Source organism: Carlito syrichta, unplaced genomic scaffold (assembly GCF_000164805.1).
Source record: "Carlito syrichta isolate Samal-C Ts95f unplaced genomic scaffold, Tarsius_syrichta-2.0.1 Scaffold273044, whole genome shotgun sequence".
Taxonomy (NCBI): Eukaryota; Metazoa; Chordata; class Mammalia; order Primates; family Tarsiidae; genus Carlito; species Carlito syrichta.
The window spans coordinates 61,109-76,497 of NW_007217140.1; positions in this window are offsets into that span (position 1 = coordinate 61,109).

Below are 15,389 nucleotides of genomic sequence, written 5' to 3' on the forward strand. Positions count from 1 at the left end.
CCACAATATTGGTGCCAGCTACATAGTTTTTATTTGCCACTCTTTATGGGGTAGATGCATTCATTTCTGGTTCACTGTTCAGAGAGTTCCAAACACACACTCTTTCCATCTGAAAGTCAGCAGGGACAGCAGACAGCATGTGGCTGAGAGGAGAGCCACACAGAGCAAGCTCACAGGGCCAGGACAAGGGAACTGGGGCGTCGGCTGTGCTTCATAACATAGCATCGTCTTCCAGATGTGTCTACACCACCAGATTTTCCTGTCTAGACCATGTGATTGATTTTCCGCCCCCAGTGGAGAAGGTCTGAACATGTGTCAAGCCATGCACGGTCTCAGTGGCCCTGTGGAGCCTGAAAGAGGACCACACCAAACATCTATTGTGGGCCAAACTCTGGGGACAAGAACACTGCCCACCACATTATTTTACTAGTTCAGAACCTGCAGGAATTAACACAAAAGGTTGAACACCAGGATTGAGCTTGGGAGTCATTCTGACACTCTATAAAGTAGCTTTTTTTTTTTCCTTTTTAAGACAAAACACTGGATTTCTGTGTAAGAACATGGGTTATGAGAGAACACAGACGCTGGGGGGGAAAAGCATGATTGGAGAACTTGCTGTCGCATGTCTCAAAGCAGACCATGGCCAGGCTGTGACCCTCTCTTAGAGAAAGAAGACTGCCTGCCTAAAGAGATCAGGAGAGGGCACAACTTGTATAAGTGAAGACTTGTCTGGTGCTGGAAAGGGGTAAGGGGCTGAATTCCCAGTGGACAAAGTGGGCTAATGAGTGAGCAACTTGGCAACTCACTCAACCAACAAAGGTCAGAGGAAGTGAACTTTGAACTGTACATTGAAAGACAATAGAGGTTTTCCAGCAGACATGAGGTAGGAGGGGCTCCAAAACCTAGGGAACCACAGAACCAAAAAAGCAAGAGGGTTGACCTGAGGAAAGAGACGTTGCAAGGGTGGCCGGCATGCCCAGTGCAGATAATTAAGGACCTGGTTTGACTTCTCCTCTGTGGGGACGTGGCCCTCATGGAAGCCTGGGCCACACAGCCATTCGCAGATCACTGTGCACTTCAATGAGAACCCTCACATGCTTGACTGGATGAGTCAAAATCACAGATTTCCTGAGTGGGTGCCTGCCTTCTGGATGCTTCACATTGGTACTAATGTTGCCCAGCAGAGTATAAAAGAGCCTAGTGCCAAGTCCAGCTACCGTTCAAGGAGTTGCAAGGTCTAGTGTGAAACCAACCTGTTTCCGCAACTACCAAAGAGGGAAAAAGTTCTGTCCCTTAACCCCCTGTTGTCCCTACACGGTAACACAGCTCAACCTGTCATCTCAGCACTTTGGGAAGTCAAGGCGAGTGAATTGCCTAAGGCCGCAGGTTCGAGACCAGCCCAGGCAACTTGACAAGACCTTATCTCTACAATAAATAAATAAATAATTAGCTGGGCATGGTAGTGTGCACCTGTAGTTCCAGCTACTTGGAAGGCTGAGGTGGAATGATCACCTGAGCCCAGCAGGTCAACGATGGGTGGCCATGAACATGCCACTGCACTCCAGCCTGGGTGACAAAGTGAGACTCTGATCCAAAAAAAAAAAGAAGAGAGGAGACTACTGGGGACAAGTGCAATATTTACACTCCCCTGGTTATTCAGAGTTCAGTGAGACAAGGAGTTATTGAAAACCAGAGCTGGAGGGGACCTTACCGATAAAATAATTCAATTCCCCTCCTTGCCCTCCCATTTTAAAGAGAAGATCGAGGCCCAGAAATGTGAAGGTGGCTATTCTTGTCTCCTCACTCACTGCATCCTCAACCCAGTCTCTCCTCACACACTTGCTCAGAGCGACTTCCAGGTCCTGGTGGGTTTGGGTGACGAATTCAGAGCTTTCACCCAGGGCCCTGTACACAAGGCGAGATCTGTGCTGTAGGGCTCACGGACACAGGCTGAGAGGTTTGGAATATGTCTCTAGGGAAGGCTGAGCCTTAGGTGTTAAAAGGAGATCAGCCCCTCCTAGAGAGGAAACAGCCTGTTCCAAGTTGTTAAAAGCATGTTAGCACCCCATGGAGACTTTATCCTGAGTACAGTGGAAGCCTGGAAATTTTTGACTATGGGGGGCTGGGATGTTCCTTAGTGTTTCTCTCTCTCTCTCTCTCTCTCTCTCTCTCTCTCGGGTTTTTTCTCTCTTCTCTCTCTCTCATACACACACACACACACACACACACACACACACACACACACTCCGCTGAAAGGTCTTAGATGACAATACGCTTTCTCTCCAGCTAACAAGGACAAAGCAACTCATTCTGTCCATGGGATGGTCATTAGACTTCCTCAATGTCCCAAGTCCCCTGAGAGTTGTGATCCTGATCCCCAGTGAGTTCTGAACCCAGTCACAGGACAGTGCAGACTCGGGCCCCAGATTGGACCTCTGCACACTGGCGTCCATTTATATTTCCACTGAATCTTCACAGTGCTTCATGCTGTGTCGACATTCAACGTGTATTTACAAAATGAACCCGTGAATGAAGAGTGTCACAAACAAATCCAAGACAGATGGATCTGCCTTTCCACCACCAAAGGAAATGGTGTCCCTCCAACCCAGTGGGGTCCCAGCCTTCCTAAGGCCCACTTCATTATGCTTCCACTAACAGTAAGGAAAAGGCATATCTTCAGTCAGACACTTGGTACTGTGCTGCACAGCCTTGGACGATTGAGTTGCCCTCTCTAAGCCTTAGTTCTGTCAACTCAAGTGGGAAGAATAACCCTGAGGTCACAGGGCTGCTGGGGAAATCAAATGACATGACTCATGGGAAAAAGCCAGGAAATCCCAACACAGAAAAAAATGTGATATCTTTATTGTCCTGAATGTGAGAGAACAAAGTCGAATCTCCCTGGCGAGGTGGACATCTGGGCCCTGGCAACCTGGGCACAGTTACTGTCTCTGATTCAAGGCACAAATTCTAGTTTAGCCAGCTGATCCCACCTCTGAAGCACTGATCATTGTGTCAAAGGGTCAAGAGGCCTCTATCCAGGAGAAGGCTAAGTACATGGAAGTGGTGGGTGGGTGGGGGGTCCCAGAAAATTCCTGGACCCCCGGGGACTTAGAGCTCTCTGGAGAAGGAGCACAGGTTCATGGAGAAGGAAGCCATGGCCCTGCTCCCCAGAAGCCCACCTGTAAACATGCCAGCAACTGCCCTGGCCCATGGCCTCCAGCAGGGCTGGAAGACTTATGGGAGTGTGGGAGGTGAGTGAATGCTGCTCCCTTACACACCCAGAGAGCTCTGACAGCAGCAGCACTCATTCATTTCCCTGCTTATTCATCAAATATGCACATACTAAGCACCAACTATGTGCCAGGCCCTGGACTACAGTCTAGGTCATCCATCCATCCATTCATTCATTCATCATTCCTTCAATAGCAAGTGTTTGTTGAGCTCTTCTGGTGTCCGTGCAAGACACTTTAGAGTTAGTAGCCAATAAGTGTGCATGGCCCCTTTCACATTAAGCCTACAGTCAGGTGGGGAAATGAGATAAAGAAATACATCTTGCAAATGATGATAACTAACATGGAGGGATCAAACTGGGTTGAGGAATAATGCTGAGGACAGGCAAGAGGTATTGAATTAGACACGGACATCTGAAAAGGAGTCTCTGAGTTGGTAAAATATAAGTAGAGGCCCAAAGAACTGGAAGAACTCAGCTAGGTGGATACTGTGGCAATGGGGGCGGGCGGGAAGTATCTCACACAGAGCAAACAGCCTGTTAAGGCTGTTTGGAAGATAGCTTGGTGTGTTGAAAGAGCTCATGGGAGGCCAGTGTGGCTAAAACAGAGAGAAGGGAAAGAGTGGCCAAGCAGGGGAAGGTGACCCACTCTGATTACATGTCCAGCTTCATGCGACAAAGGCTTTGGGTCCTATGAAAGAGACACACTTGTGTCCATCCTTCTGTTCTTTCCTCTCTCCCCTCACCTTTTAATAAATGATGGTACCTACCCCATATTGGCAGGTGTTGTAAAGACAGGGATCAGTGGCCACTTTTGAGGGTGTTTTGCCATCCCTATCAAAACCCTTAAACATATTCATACTTTCTGGACAGCAATTCCACAGCTCAGAACTCACTTGAAGAAAAACACACTCTGGAGGCATGCAAGAATCACCTGAAGGAATATGTGGGGTGGTACCATTTGTGAAATTATAAGTAATCTTTTTTTATTTTTAAAAAATTAATTAATTAATTTTTTTGAGTTGGAGTCTCACTCTGTCACCCAGACTGGAGTGCAGTGGCCGCTCCCGGCCACCGCAGCCTCGCCTGCTGGGCTCCGGTGATCCTTCCGCCTCAGCCTTCCGAGTAACCTGAATTACAGGCGCGCGCTACCACGCCCGGCTAATTTTTTGATTTATTGTAGAGATGAGGTCTCGCTGCCCAGGCGGGTCTCGCACCCGCGGGCTCAGGCAATCCACTCACCTCAGCCTCCCAAAGGCGCGGGATTACAGGCTGAGCCACCGAGCCCAGCTAATTATAAGTAATCTAAAAGTCAATCATAGGGAAGTGATTTTATGATATATAGTCTCCCATAAGTATAACAGTATGCAGCTACTAAGAACATATTTGAGAAATGTTTCCAGTGGGTAGGCTACAACCACACAACGCAATGTGCATAGACAGAAGGGATGACACGGAGGTGGAGTCACACAACGCAGCATCACACAGCAGCAGACTAGACAAGGTGCCAACACAGGCAACATCGGGGAAGCTGTGTAGAGACCTGATAGTGAGTGAAACAGCGAGCCCTAGAAGCCTACACATGACATCATTCTCTTATCTATTTTATTAAAAAAAATTTTTTTTGAGTTGGGGGTCTCACTCTCTTGCCCAGGCAGGAGTACAGTGGCATGATCACAGCTCAGTGCAGCCTCGAACTCCTGGGCTCAAGTGATCCTCCCACCTCAGTCCACTGAGTAGCTGGGACTACAGGCACACACCATCACACTGGCTAATGTTTTTATTTTTTGTAGAGACAAGGTCTCACTATGGTGCCCTGGCTGGTCTTGAACTCTTGGGCTCAAGCAATCCTCTTACCACAGCTGCCCAAAGTGCTGGGGTTACAGGCATGAGCCACAGTCCTCAACCCATTCTCTTCTTAATGAAGTCAAAAAAAGCAGGCACAATCAAATAATATATAGCATTTATATGGCATAGTTGTATTTTTTTTAAGTAAAGGAATGATAAACACAAAATTGAGAAGCTGAGCACACATGTTGGTGTGAGTTACTGCTAAGATTTTAGTTCTTGGGTTGAGTGGTAGGCTCACAGTTGTTTATCATGGTATTTACAAATAAAAAAACAAATAAAATCAGACTATGCATAGATTGATGATGATAGTATGGCATTGTAGGAAACATGAATTTAAAAAAATTCAACAGTATGGCCTGGTCTCAATTTTTTTTTTTTTTTTTTTGAGTCAGGTCTTGCTCTGTTGGCCAGGCTGGAGTGCAGTGGTATGCAGCCTTGACCTCCTGGGCTTAGGTAATCCTTCCGCCTCAGCCTCCCAAGTAGCTGGGACTATAGATGCACACCACCACACCCAGTTAATTTTTTTGATATTTTCTAGAGACAAGGTCTTGCCTAGGTTTGTTTCAAACTCCTGGGATCAAGCAATCCTTCTGCCTTGGTCTCCTAAAGTGCTGGGATTACAGGCACTGAGCCTCCATACCTGGCCTTATTTTTATTTTTTGAACCAGGAAACAATAAACTCACAGAGACTATGAGACAATCAATTTTGTTTTAAACCACTAAGTGTCTGGTCATATGGTTACACAGTAACTGCATCTCCTGTTATTTATCAATTGTTGAAAATTAGGAGGTGCTGTTTATTGGGGGCCCCTCGAAGCAGTGTGGGAGCAGCAATCCTGTAATGGGGGAATCGGGCCTTGAGGGAGACAGAGGACACTACATGGAAGTCCATGAACTCAGGCCCCAGGGGGTGGATCTTGGCCTGCAGGCCATGGGGAGCCACAGAAGAGTCTGTGTGTTTTAGTGGCTGGAAACCATGCCACAGGGCATGTGCCTCTGTGGCCAAGAATTTGGGTTTTTGCATGCTGATGTCAGGTCAGAATAGGGGTTGTGGGAGAGCAGAGGAGGGAGCAGCTCGTTGCTGGACATCAAGGAAGGCTTTCAGGGGGAGGCACCATGGGGAAGCAATGGAGGAAGCACAAGCTCTCCTCAGCCCCTTTGTTATAGGCCAGGACTCTGAATTTAAAACAATTTAAAGCTATCATTTTAAATGTGACTTTCCCTTCCTTCTAAATGTTGCAGTTGTCTACCCCTTCCTTTGCAAAATTGTAAAAGAACATGTTGTAAATTCCAGAATGCTATCTAAAAATGTCAGCATGACCAGGAGACTGAATCACATCAGTGGTCACATACCAGAAAATGTTAACGTCAATCTTGAATCACGCTAAAACTGCACGTAGACTCCTTAATCTTAACTTGAGGTGAGTGAAGGGCTATGAATTTGGGGTATAAATACTGGAATGAGTTTGTGTTGCTCTGAGAGAGTTTTTGGTAATGATGCCAACCTGTCTTCTGTACCCTGGCTGCAGAAATCAAACCCCTTTTTCTCCCAGTCTCTGCTTCTCATCTTTGATTGACCATGAGGGATAGCAGCTGGCTTGTTAAACCAAACAAAGACACCTCCATACCCTGAGTCTTACCTGGGGAGGTCTCCATGTGGGGGCATACCCCCCCATTGTCTGGAACCTGGGACCAGTGGTTATGTCTGCTCAATACTGGGATCAGATAGCAGGTTTCTCTGCTTCTCAGAAGAAGCTATGAATGTCAACCTGAACTTTAATAGTTATAAGGAATATATTTGGGTCCCACTTGCCATCATCTCCTGTTATTTATCAATTGTTGAAAACTAGAAAATGCTGTTTATTGGGGGTCCCTCAAAGCAGTGTGAGAGCAGCAATCCTGTGGGGGAGCATGGGGCCTTGAGGGAGATAGAGGATACTGCATAGAAGTCCATGAATTCAGGCCCCAGAGACTGGATCTTGGCCTGCAGGCCATGCGGAGCCACAGAAGAGTCTATGTGTTTTAGTGGCTGGAAACCACGCCACAGGGCATGTGCCTCCGTGGCCAAGAATGTGGGTTTTGGTTTTCCTAAATCCTGCATGGTTTGGTCATATGCCCGTGATCAATTTGGATTGCAGTGGTGGTGATTGTCGGTTAGGGAGCAAGTGTGCAAACACAAGAGCCCCTGTGTGTATGATCTGTCGTCTCTCTACAGTACTGTATGCCATTTGGTGCATACGTGTCTCTGCATATCTGAATATATTTGAGCGTCCCATGTTTACATGTAGGTCCGTGACCTGTGAGGGTGTTAAGAGAGAACATCAGTTAATATTTGTGGAGTGCTTTGTATACAATCAGGAGCTCTGTTAAGAACTTTAGGTTTATTTCCTCATATGACACCACGAGATGGGTACTATCGTTATCCCACTTTCCACTTGAGGACGCTGAGGCACAAAGAAGTTAAGAGACAAGCTCAAGGTTACACTTGTTGCAAAAGGTAGAATCTAGAGCAGACTGAAAAGCTGATTCTGAAGCTGTGCCCACATGTGTCTTTGTGATCTGTGGATATGTGACCACATGCCTGGGTGACTGTGTTCTCATGGGTTCTGAATGCATGTATGCCAAGGCTTATCTGAGCTGATATGACCAGGCTATCCCTGTTTCCTTACATGCTCACAGGCACGAGTGGCTGCCTAGCTCATGGCATCTGTCTTTGTGCCCAAATGTCCATGTATAACTGTGTGCATCCTGGTGGCCTGTGCTTATTTGCATGAATCAATGTGTCCGTGAGTTTCTGAGTGTCTCTGGCTGCCTGTATGTGTCCATGCATCTGCACACGCCCGTGGGGAGTCAGGCAGGGCTAGGAGCCACATCTGGCTCTGACACGTTGCCTGCGGGGATAGGATGACTGCAACATTAATCCTCGCTGTGTGAGCCGTGTGTGCCCCTGCCCTCGGAAGCCTGGAGAAAACCAACAGACGCCCCGCTCCACAGCAAGCAGGCAGGCGGGCCGCTCTGCTGGGGGCCTGACTGGGTTTATTTTCAGCAACCGAGGAGGCCCTGCGGCATTTAGTTAATTCCACTCCCTATGTAAACACCAGCAAACACAGGGCTCCAAAGGCAGAAGCACGTCTAGCCTTGAGCCCCCCACGCTGACACTGCGTGGGACTTCACTGTGGTGACTGCACGTGTGTGCCTGACCGCCCGCCATGATGATCTCGTCCATTCTGCTGCTGTGTTTCTCCCAGAATTTGCTTCCTGAGTCTGTCTTCTCATCCCCCCCTTCTCTTCCTGTGGCATCTCCCCTGGCTCAGGCCTTGACAGCTCTAGCCAGGACCCTTGCACAGGTCTCGAGGTGGTGGGCTCTGTTCTCAGCTCTGTCTGGTGATCCATCCTTCTTCCAGGGGTGACAAAGCAGCTTTTAAAATGTAGGTCTGTCTGATGTTTGGTTCAGACAGTCTGCTGACTTTGCCATGCACATAGGGGTGTTTGCGTGTGTAACAGTCACCTGTCTAACACAGAGAGCACCTATGTGAGCAGAGGCAGCCCCGCCACAGTCCCCAAGGCCCTGGACTGGCCAAGACTCCTGGCCTCACCAGGTGAGCTCTATGAATGCCAAAATGCCATGCAGCTACAGAGGGGAGCAGGAGTTGCCCAGACCTCCAAATTGGGTCATCAGGAAATAGTCACACGTTGGTGGTTTGTGCAGAAATTTTTCTTTTTAGGAATGAGGAAAGTAAGAGTGAGCTAGGAGGCACTTGGAGGGGCAAAGCCAAAGGTGCACCCTGGGAAGGAGGCAGGTAAAGGTCCCTAGAGGGAGTCAGTGACAGCAGGGATTGAGAGAAGAGTCTTGGAGAAGGCCCTCATGCCTGGAATGCCTGGCAGGCCTTGCTGTACGGTGTGGCAATGCTATGACCTTAGGCAAATCAACTAATAACATAAACCCTTCTCCAAGTGTGAGTTTGCCTCTAAAAACTTACAAATGATCACTCTAGTAGCTCTTACTTTTTAAGACACAGTGCCTTATGCCTGATATGTCTTATCTCAATCACTCCTTACAACATCCCTAACAGATCTCTGCCTCAGCACCCCTAGGCTGTAGGCGAGAAAAAGGAAGTTCAGAGACATTCAGAGCTTTGTCCAAGGACACACCTGGGTTAAGTAGCAGAGTCTGAATTTAATCCTAAATCAGGCTTCTCCAGGAAACTTTGCTCTTGACATTGTCTCAGTCCTCTGGGCTTGTTGCTCAAGTTCATTTTCAGTCATCTCGAGAATTTTAATTCCACTGAATTTCATACCTATTGGCAACAAGACAGAGACATAGCTGTGGCAAGGGAGTAGAAACGGAAGACTGAGATAAGACAAGACTGGAGGCGACTCCATGGTAGAGGTAAGCATGATCCTCCGGGAGGGTCATGAGGTGGGATCCAGGAGCCTAACACAAGGTGGCTGTGTCTTGGGGCTGTTTCTCTGAGATCCTGGGGAGCCTGAAGCCCTCAGCTGGGTCACACAGTCAGGACATTTGTGTGCCTGGCCAGGCCCAGAACAAATAAATGCCCCAGAGCATAAGTAGCATCTGCACCAAAGCAAAATACATTTGCCATCTTCTTGTTCCAAATACAGGGAGGCAGAAGCTCAAGGAATGGCAAACAGAAAGTCACTGTTCCGTCCCCATGATGTCTCACTTAGATGTGTCAGTGCCGCTGGCTTCCTCTTTATTTAGCAAGTTGTTTCCATCGCTCATTTGAGTGAAAGTAAAAAAAATACACAGAAAGCATTTGGGAGGCCCTTGCCCACTCAACTTCCCCAGAAGTTCTTACACTTCCCGAGCCATGGATTCTCTCTCCATGGGGATTTTAGGAAGCTGAGCCTGGTGGTTTGGAAGGGATGACTGTGCCTGACCCCAAGGCTAGTGGGAGGAAGAAACGTGGCCAGGTACATGGAAATAAAGTCTAGAAGCATTGGACCAATGTTTCTTATTTTTATTTATTTTATTTTTATTTTTTTTGAGTTGGAGTCTCCCTCCATCGCCTAGGCTGGAGTACAGTGGCACACTCATGGCCAACCCAGTGTCGGATCTGCTGGGCTCTGACGATCCTCCCACCTCAGCCTTCCAAGTAGCCAGAACTACAGGTGCACATTACCATGCCCAGCTAATTTTTTTTTTTAATTGTAGAGATGAGGTCTCAACAAGTTGCCCAGGCTGTTCTCGAACCCATGGGCTCAGGCAGTCCTCTCACCTCGGCCTCCCAAAGTGCTGGGATTATAGGATTGAGCCACCATGCCTGGCCTGGACCAACGTTTGTGATGGATACATGATGGGAGAGTCACAGAGCCTCCCAACTCACAACGCTGGTCATTAGGTTATCATAAATGGTCTGGTTCTCCAAACTCCTCAGAGTCCTGCAGGGTGGCTCTTCCCCACCCTCTTAGAAAGTAGCAGTGGCCATGCAACTTGGTCAATGACATGTGAATGGAAGTAGTGCTTGTCACTTATGGGTGAAAGCTTTAAGAGCCAATGTGGGATCTGCCTGTCCCCTTTCTGCCTCCATGTCCTGGAGTGACTGCTCTGAGGCTCCCAGCTGATTTGTGGCATTCACATTAAGTATAAGCAAGAACAAAACCTGTCCTGTTTGAAGCTCCTAAGAATTTCAGGGTTCCAGCACCCCAGCTGCAAGGTCTGGCAATTAAGTTTGCGAACTTGCCACCGTGCGCTTACATTGGCAGCACTGTACAAGCAATCCTGTTAGGTTTCATAACCTTGGTATAGCACTGTCTCACAGCTGTGTTCATGTCAACATGTGGCGGTGTCTTGCAGAGTGGCGTTCATTATTATTGCATGTTTTTATGTGCTGATGCGAGAATGTTGAAACTTGAATTAGAGCAACAAACAGACATTTCTTGTTAAACTTGGCAAGAGTGGAAGTGAAATCAGGGACATGTTAGTCCAAGTTTATGAGGATAAAACAGCCCTGTACAAATGGATTAAATGTTTTTCTGCGAGAAGAGAAAGCGTCACTGATGAAGAGAGGTCAGGATAACCAGTAATGTGCAGAACTGACAAAAACATTGCAAAAATTCATCAGATCGTGCATCAAAATTATTGTCTGACTATGAGAAGCATAACAGACCAAATAAACATTGATAGAGAAACAGGAAAATCTTAACTGAAAATCCTGGCAAGAGAAAGGTGTGTGCAAAAATGGTCCCAAAGGAGCTCTTGTATCATGACAATGTACCAGCTCACACAACACCATCTGTGAGGGAGATTTTACCTGTCATCAAATAACTGTATCGGAACACCCTCCCTACTCAACTGATTTGGCCCCCAGTGACCTTTTCCTTTACCCAAAGATAAAGGAAATATTGAAAAGAAGATATTTTGATGACATTCAGGGCATCAAGGGTAATACTTTGACATCTCTGATGGCCATTACAGAAAAATAGTTCCAAATTGTTTTGATGGGTGGACTAGGCCCTGGCATCAGTGCATAGCTTCTCAAGGGAAGTACTTCAAAGGTGACTGTAGTGATATTCAGCAATGAGGTATGCAGCACTTCTTTTAGGATGAGTTCATGAACTTAATTGTCTGACCGTGTATGCTGATAAGCCCTTACAATGCATGGTGCAAGAGGCGTCTGGCTCATCCCACCTCTTTCTATGGGCTCCAACCTCAGTCCCTGCAGTCCCTCCTCGACAGCAGCCACAGGGGCATCTTTTAAAGCCACAAACCTGATCACAACACCCCTCTCCTGCATGAAGTGCCCAGTCACTCAACCTTGATCACAGCATCCCTCCTCTCCCCGGGCCACCCAGCCACTCAAAACCACAAAAGATAATAAGTTTCAAGGACTTTCTGGACCTGGCACAGCTCGTCTCTCTAGCCTTAGCTCTTGCCACCTCCTGCTTCATCCTCTAAGCCCCATTACGACTAAAATTATCTCATTCAAAGGCGCCATGCTTTCACTCATGTTCAGAACTCTGCATGTGCTGTTTGTCTACACCTACAACACTCTTCTCTGTTCGCCTCACTTAACCCATTCTGACACATCCTTTGGGCTTCAGCTTAGCTCCCATCTCCTCCAGGAAGCCCTCCCTGGCCCTTAGACCAGGTGAGGTGCTCCACTCTTACTGTCTGTACCACTGTGCACCAAATATTTACTTGCAGTCCCCTCTTTGAGGCTGTGGACTCTTGTGAGTGAGGACTGTGTCCGTTTTGTTCCTCTTGGTATATACAGTGCCCATCACAGCATCCGTCACGTGGTAACTGTCGAGTAGGCCTGAATGAATGGACGGCAAGTCCCTCCACATACAGGTCCTCTAACGGTGGGAGGGGGCAAAGGTTTAATGAAACAGAGGTGGCTTCTTGGTGCGCCCTCCCCCCAAATCTCTGGCTTGAAGGGGGAAAGCAGGGAGTTCATGGTGATAAATGGAGGCCTTTCAAGTGACTCAGTGGCCAGGACACTTGGAGGGCAGCAGCCTGGGGCCTCCTGGGGAGCTAATGGCTTTCAGGAGCAGTTTGGAAAGGCGTCCCACAAACAGGCAAAAGAAAACATAACCTCTCCAGGCCCCCTCGGCCCTAAGCGCTCAGCTGAGATAGAGCTCAAAGGAGCTTAATGAATTATTGTGTCCACATTTCTTGCTGATAAATGACAGTCTCATGCTCCATTACCAAATGCTGGTTGTAATATTTAATCAAAGTCTAGTTTTATGCATCAGTTGGTTTTGGAAATAATATTTATGGGTCTGGAATGCCTTCAACCTTCAGGCATATGGCCGAAGAGAATCTGTGTTTTGTAGCTATTGGACAAGAATATAGGAAGTGAGATAAAGAAACTTTGGAGTTCACTTTAGCCTGCTCAATGCCAGATCCTCTACCGGATGTCAGAGATGCCAGGATGGATACGAACTCATTCCTCCACACCTGGGATGCATCCTCAGGTCCAAACCTTTGCCCTGAGATGCTTCCATCCTCGCCCAAACCCAATCCATCATCTAACCCACCTTCTCCAGTCAGTCCTCTGGGACCAACCCAGCTCCACCTCCTCTCCTTTAAGCTCTGCCTGCTCTCTGCCACCACACAGAGCACAGGTCACTGTTCCACACCATGGATGAACTCTACTCCTGGAGTCCTGGCCACTCCTGTGGACTGTGGGCTCCTCTGGGGCAGGCAGGGCTTGCTCCTTGCTCCTTTCCCCCCTCCTCATTGCTGGACACCCAGCTGGTGTCAGAAAAAGCTCACTTGATGGACAGAATGGAATTTATAGCCTCTGGACCTTGCTCACAAACGAAATCCAAAAGTCATCTGATTCTTTTATAAATCACTCCCCGGATTTTCCTCTTGTCCGGGCTCTCCACCTCAGTGAATGTGCCAAGCCAGACACCTGGAAGTCATCCACGAGTCCTCCCTCTGCCTCTTTTAATGGTTTGTTCATTCATTCATTCTTCTGTCCCTTCAACAATAACAGCAAAAATGTATATCTGTTTTCTCACTGCCAGGCCCTGTGCTAGGAGCTGGGGACAAACTGGTGAGTCTGTTGGAAGAGGTCTCTGGGGGTTTTACCTTCTAAATAGTTGTTTCAGTTGGTTTTCTCCTGCACATCCCAAGGGCCTGCCTTGTCTGGGCTGCTTCATCTCTAACAGGTTTCTAACTTGTCCCTGCCCCCTGCCTCCAGCCTTCCCCACCTCCACACCATCATTACAGCTGGCAAGCCATTTTATGACTGTGGAAGTGGGTGGCGGAGGGCAGAAAGACCCCTATCGAGGAGTCCGGAGGGCTGGGTTCTGGCTCGCTGTGAGAACTTGGGTAAGCCTTATTATCTCTAAGCCTTAGTTTCTTCAAATGTAAAGGTGGCAAATAATCCACACCTTGAGTGTGGCTCTATCTCGGAGGCAGGTCTGGAAGTAATCATTCCATTTCTGAACAGGCCTAGCACATTACATAGTTTTTTCTTTTTTTAAGTCAAGTTTTCACTGTTGTCCAGGCAGGAGGGCAGTAGCATGATCATGGCTTACCACGGCCTCAACTTCCTGGACTCAGGTGATCCTTCTACATCAACTTCCTAAGTAGCTGGGACTGCAGGTGTGCACCACCACACCTGGCTAACTTTTTTAGTTTTGTAGAGAAGAGGTCTCACTATGTTGCCTAGGCTGGTCTCGAACTCCTAGGCTCAAGAGATCCTCCATCTCGGCCTTCCAAAGTGCTAGGATTACAGTCATGAGCCACCTCATCCGGCCCATTACATGTATTAATGCAATCCTCTCAACAAGCAAGGGCAGGCGCAGTTCCTATTACTATGGTTCCCCTTCTGCAACACAGATACCGAGGCGCAAACAGATTGAGCATCTGGCCCAAAGTCATACAACTGTAAGTGATGCCATACACTGGACTGACGGGCCCCCCAATATTCACCTTAACATTCTACTAGCTCTCTCAGTCTGTGGCAGATGTACTTATTATGTCTAATGGCTTTGTCTGTAGTTTTGAATGGGATGGGGCTTGGGAGTTATGACTCAGTTTCCCCTAAATAAATAAGAAGCAGTCTGTCTTTCAAGGTAATCACACTTACTTAAATCTCTGACTGGTCAAAACGTTTCCAGGTTCTTCACCACAAGCAAAGGGTGTGAACACCCTAAGGGGTGATTACGTGATAAAGCTGAGGAATAGCCTTAACCCAGCAAAGAATGCAGGTCAGCCAAGGGCACCAAGGACATGCAGTGTGAATGCAGGCAGAGGCAACTGGGGAAACCACCTGCCCCCTATCAGCGCTGGAGAGCAGTGAAGGAAGGGTGTAAATCAAGTCAGGATGGAGGTCAGGTTCCTATCTCCTAGAATCGCCTTTAGGCTTCTTCCCCAGCTCCCTCCAAACCAGCCCTGGGTGCTCCCCGCCACTCCCGACAGCTTCCTCTCTCATTAGGATTTCTCTGACAACCCCGAGGATTTACAACGTGAAATGTTTCTATTTCCCTGACATGATGTCTCTGCTTCAAAGCGCCCGCTGTTGCCCTCCGGAGCCCAGGATGAAGGTGACTTCGCAAGGGAGACAAATGAATCACGGGGTTGACACCCATCCCTTTCTTCCCCCCCAACATACATCTGTTTATTATTGAACGGGGGCTCACATGGTTCCATGATAAATTGTCTTCTCCTCCATAGCCGTGTCCCCAGACGGCTGGGAAGGCTAAAGTGTCTTCCAGGAGCATCTGCTTTTGATCTCTGGTCCTTTTAAATTCTGGGTTAAAATCTTTCGCCTGATGGGCCTGAAAGGCAGCTTCCAGCGGCAAAACCATGGCAAAAGAGCGTTAAAAC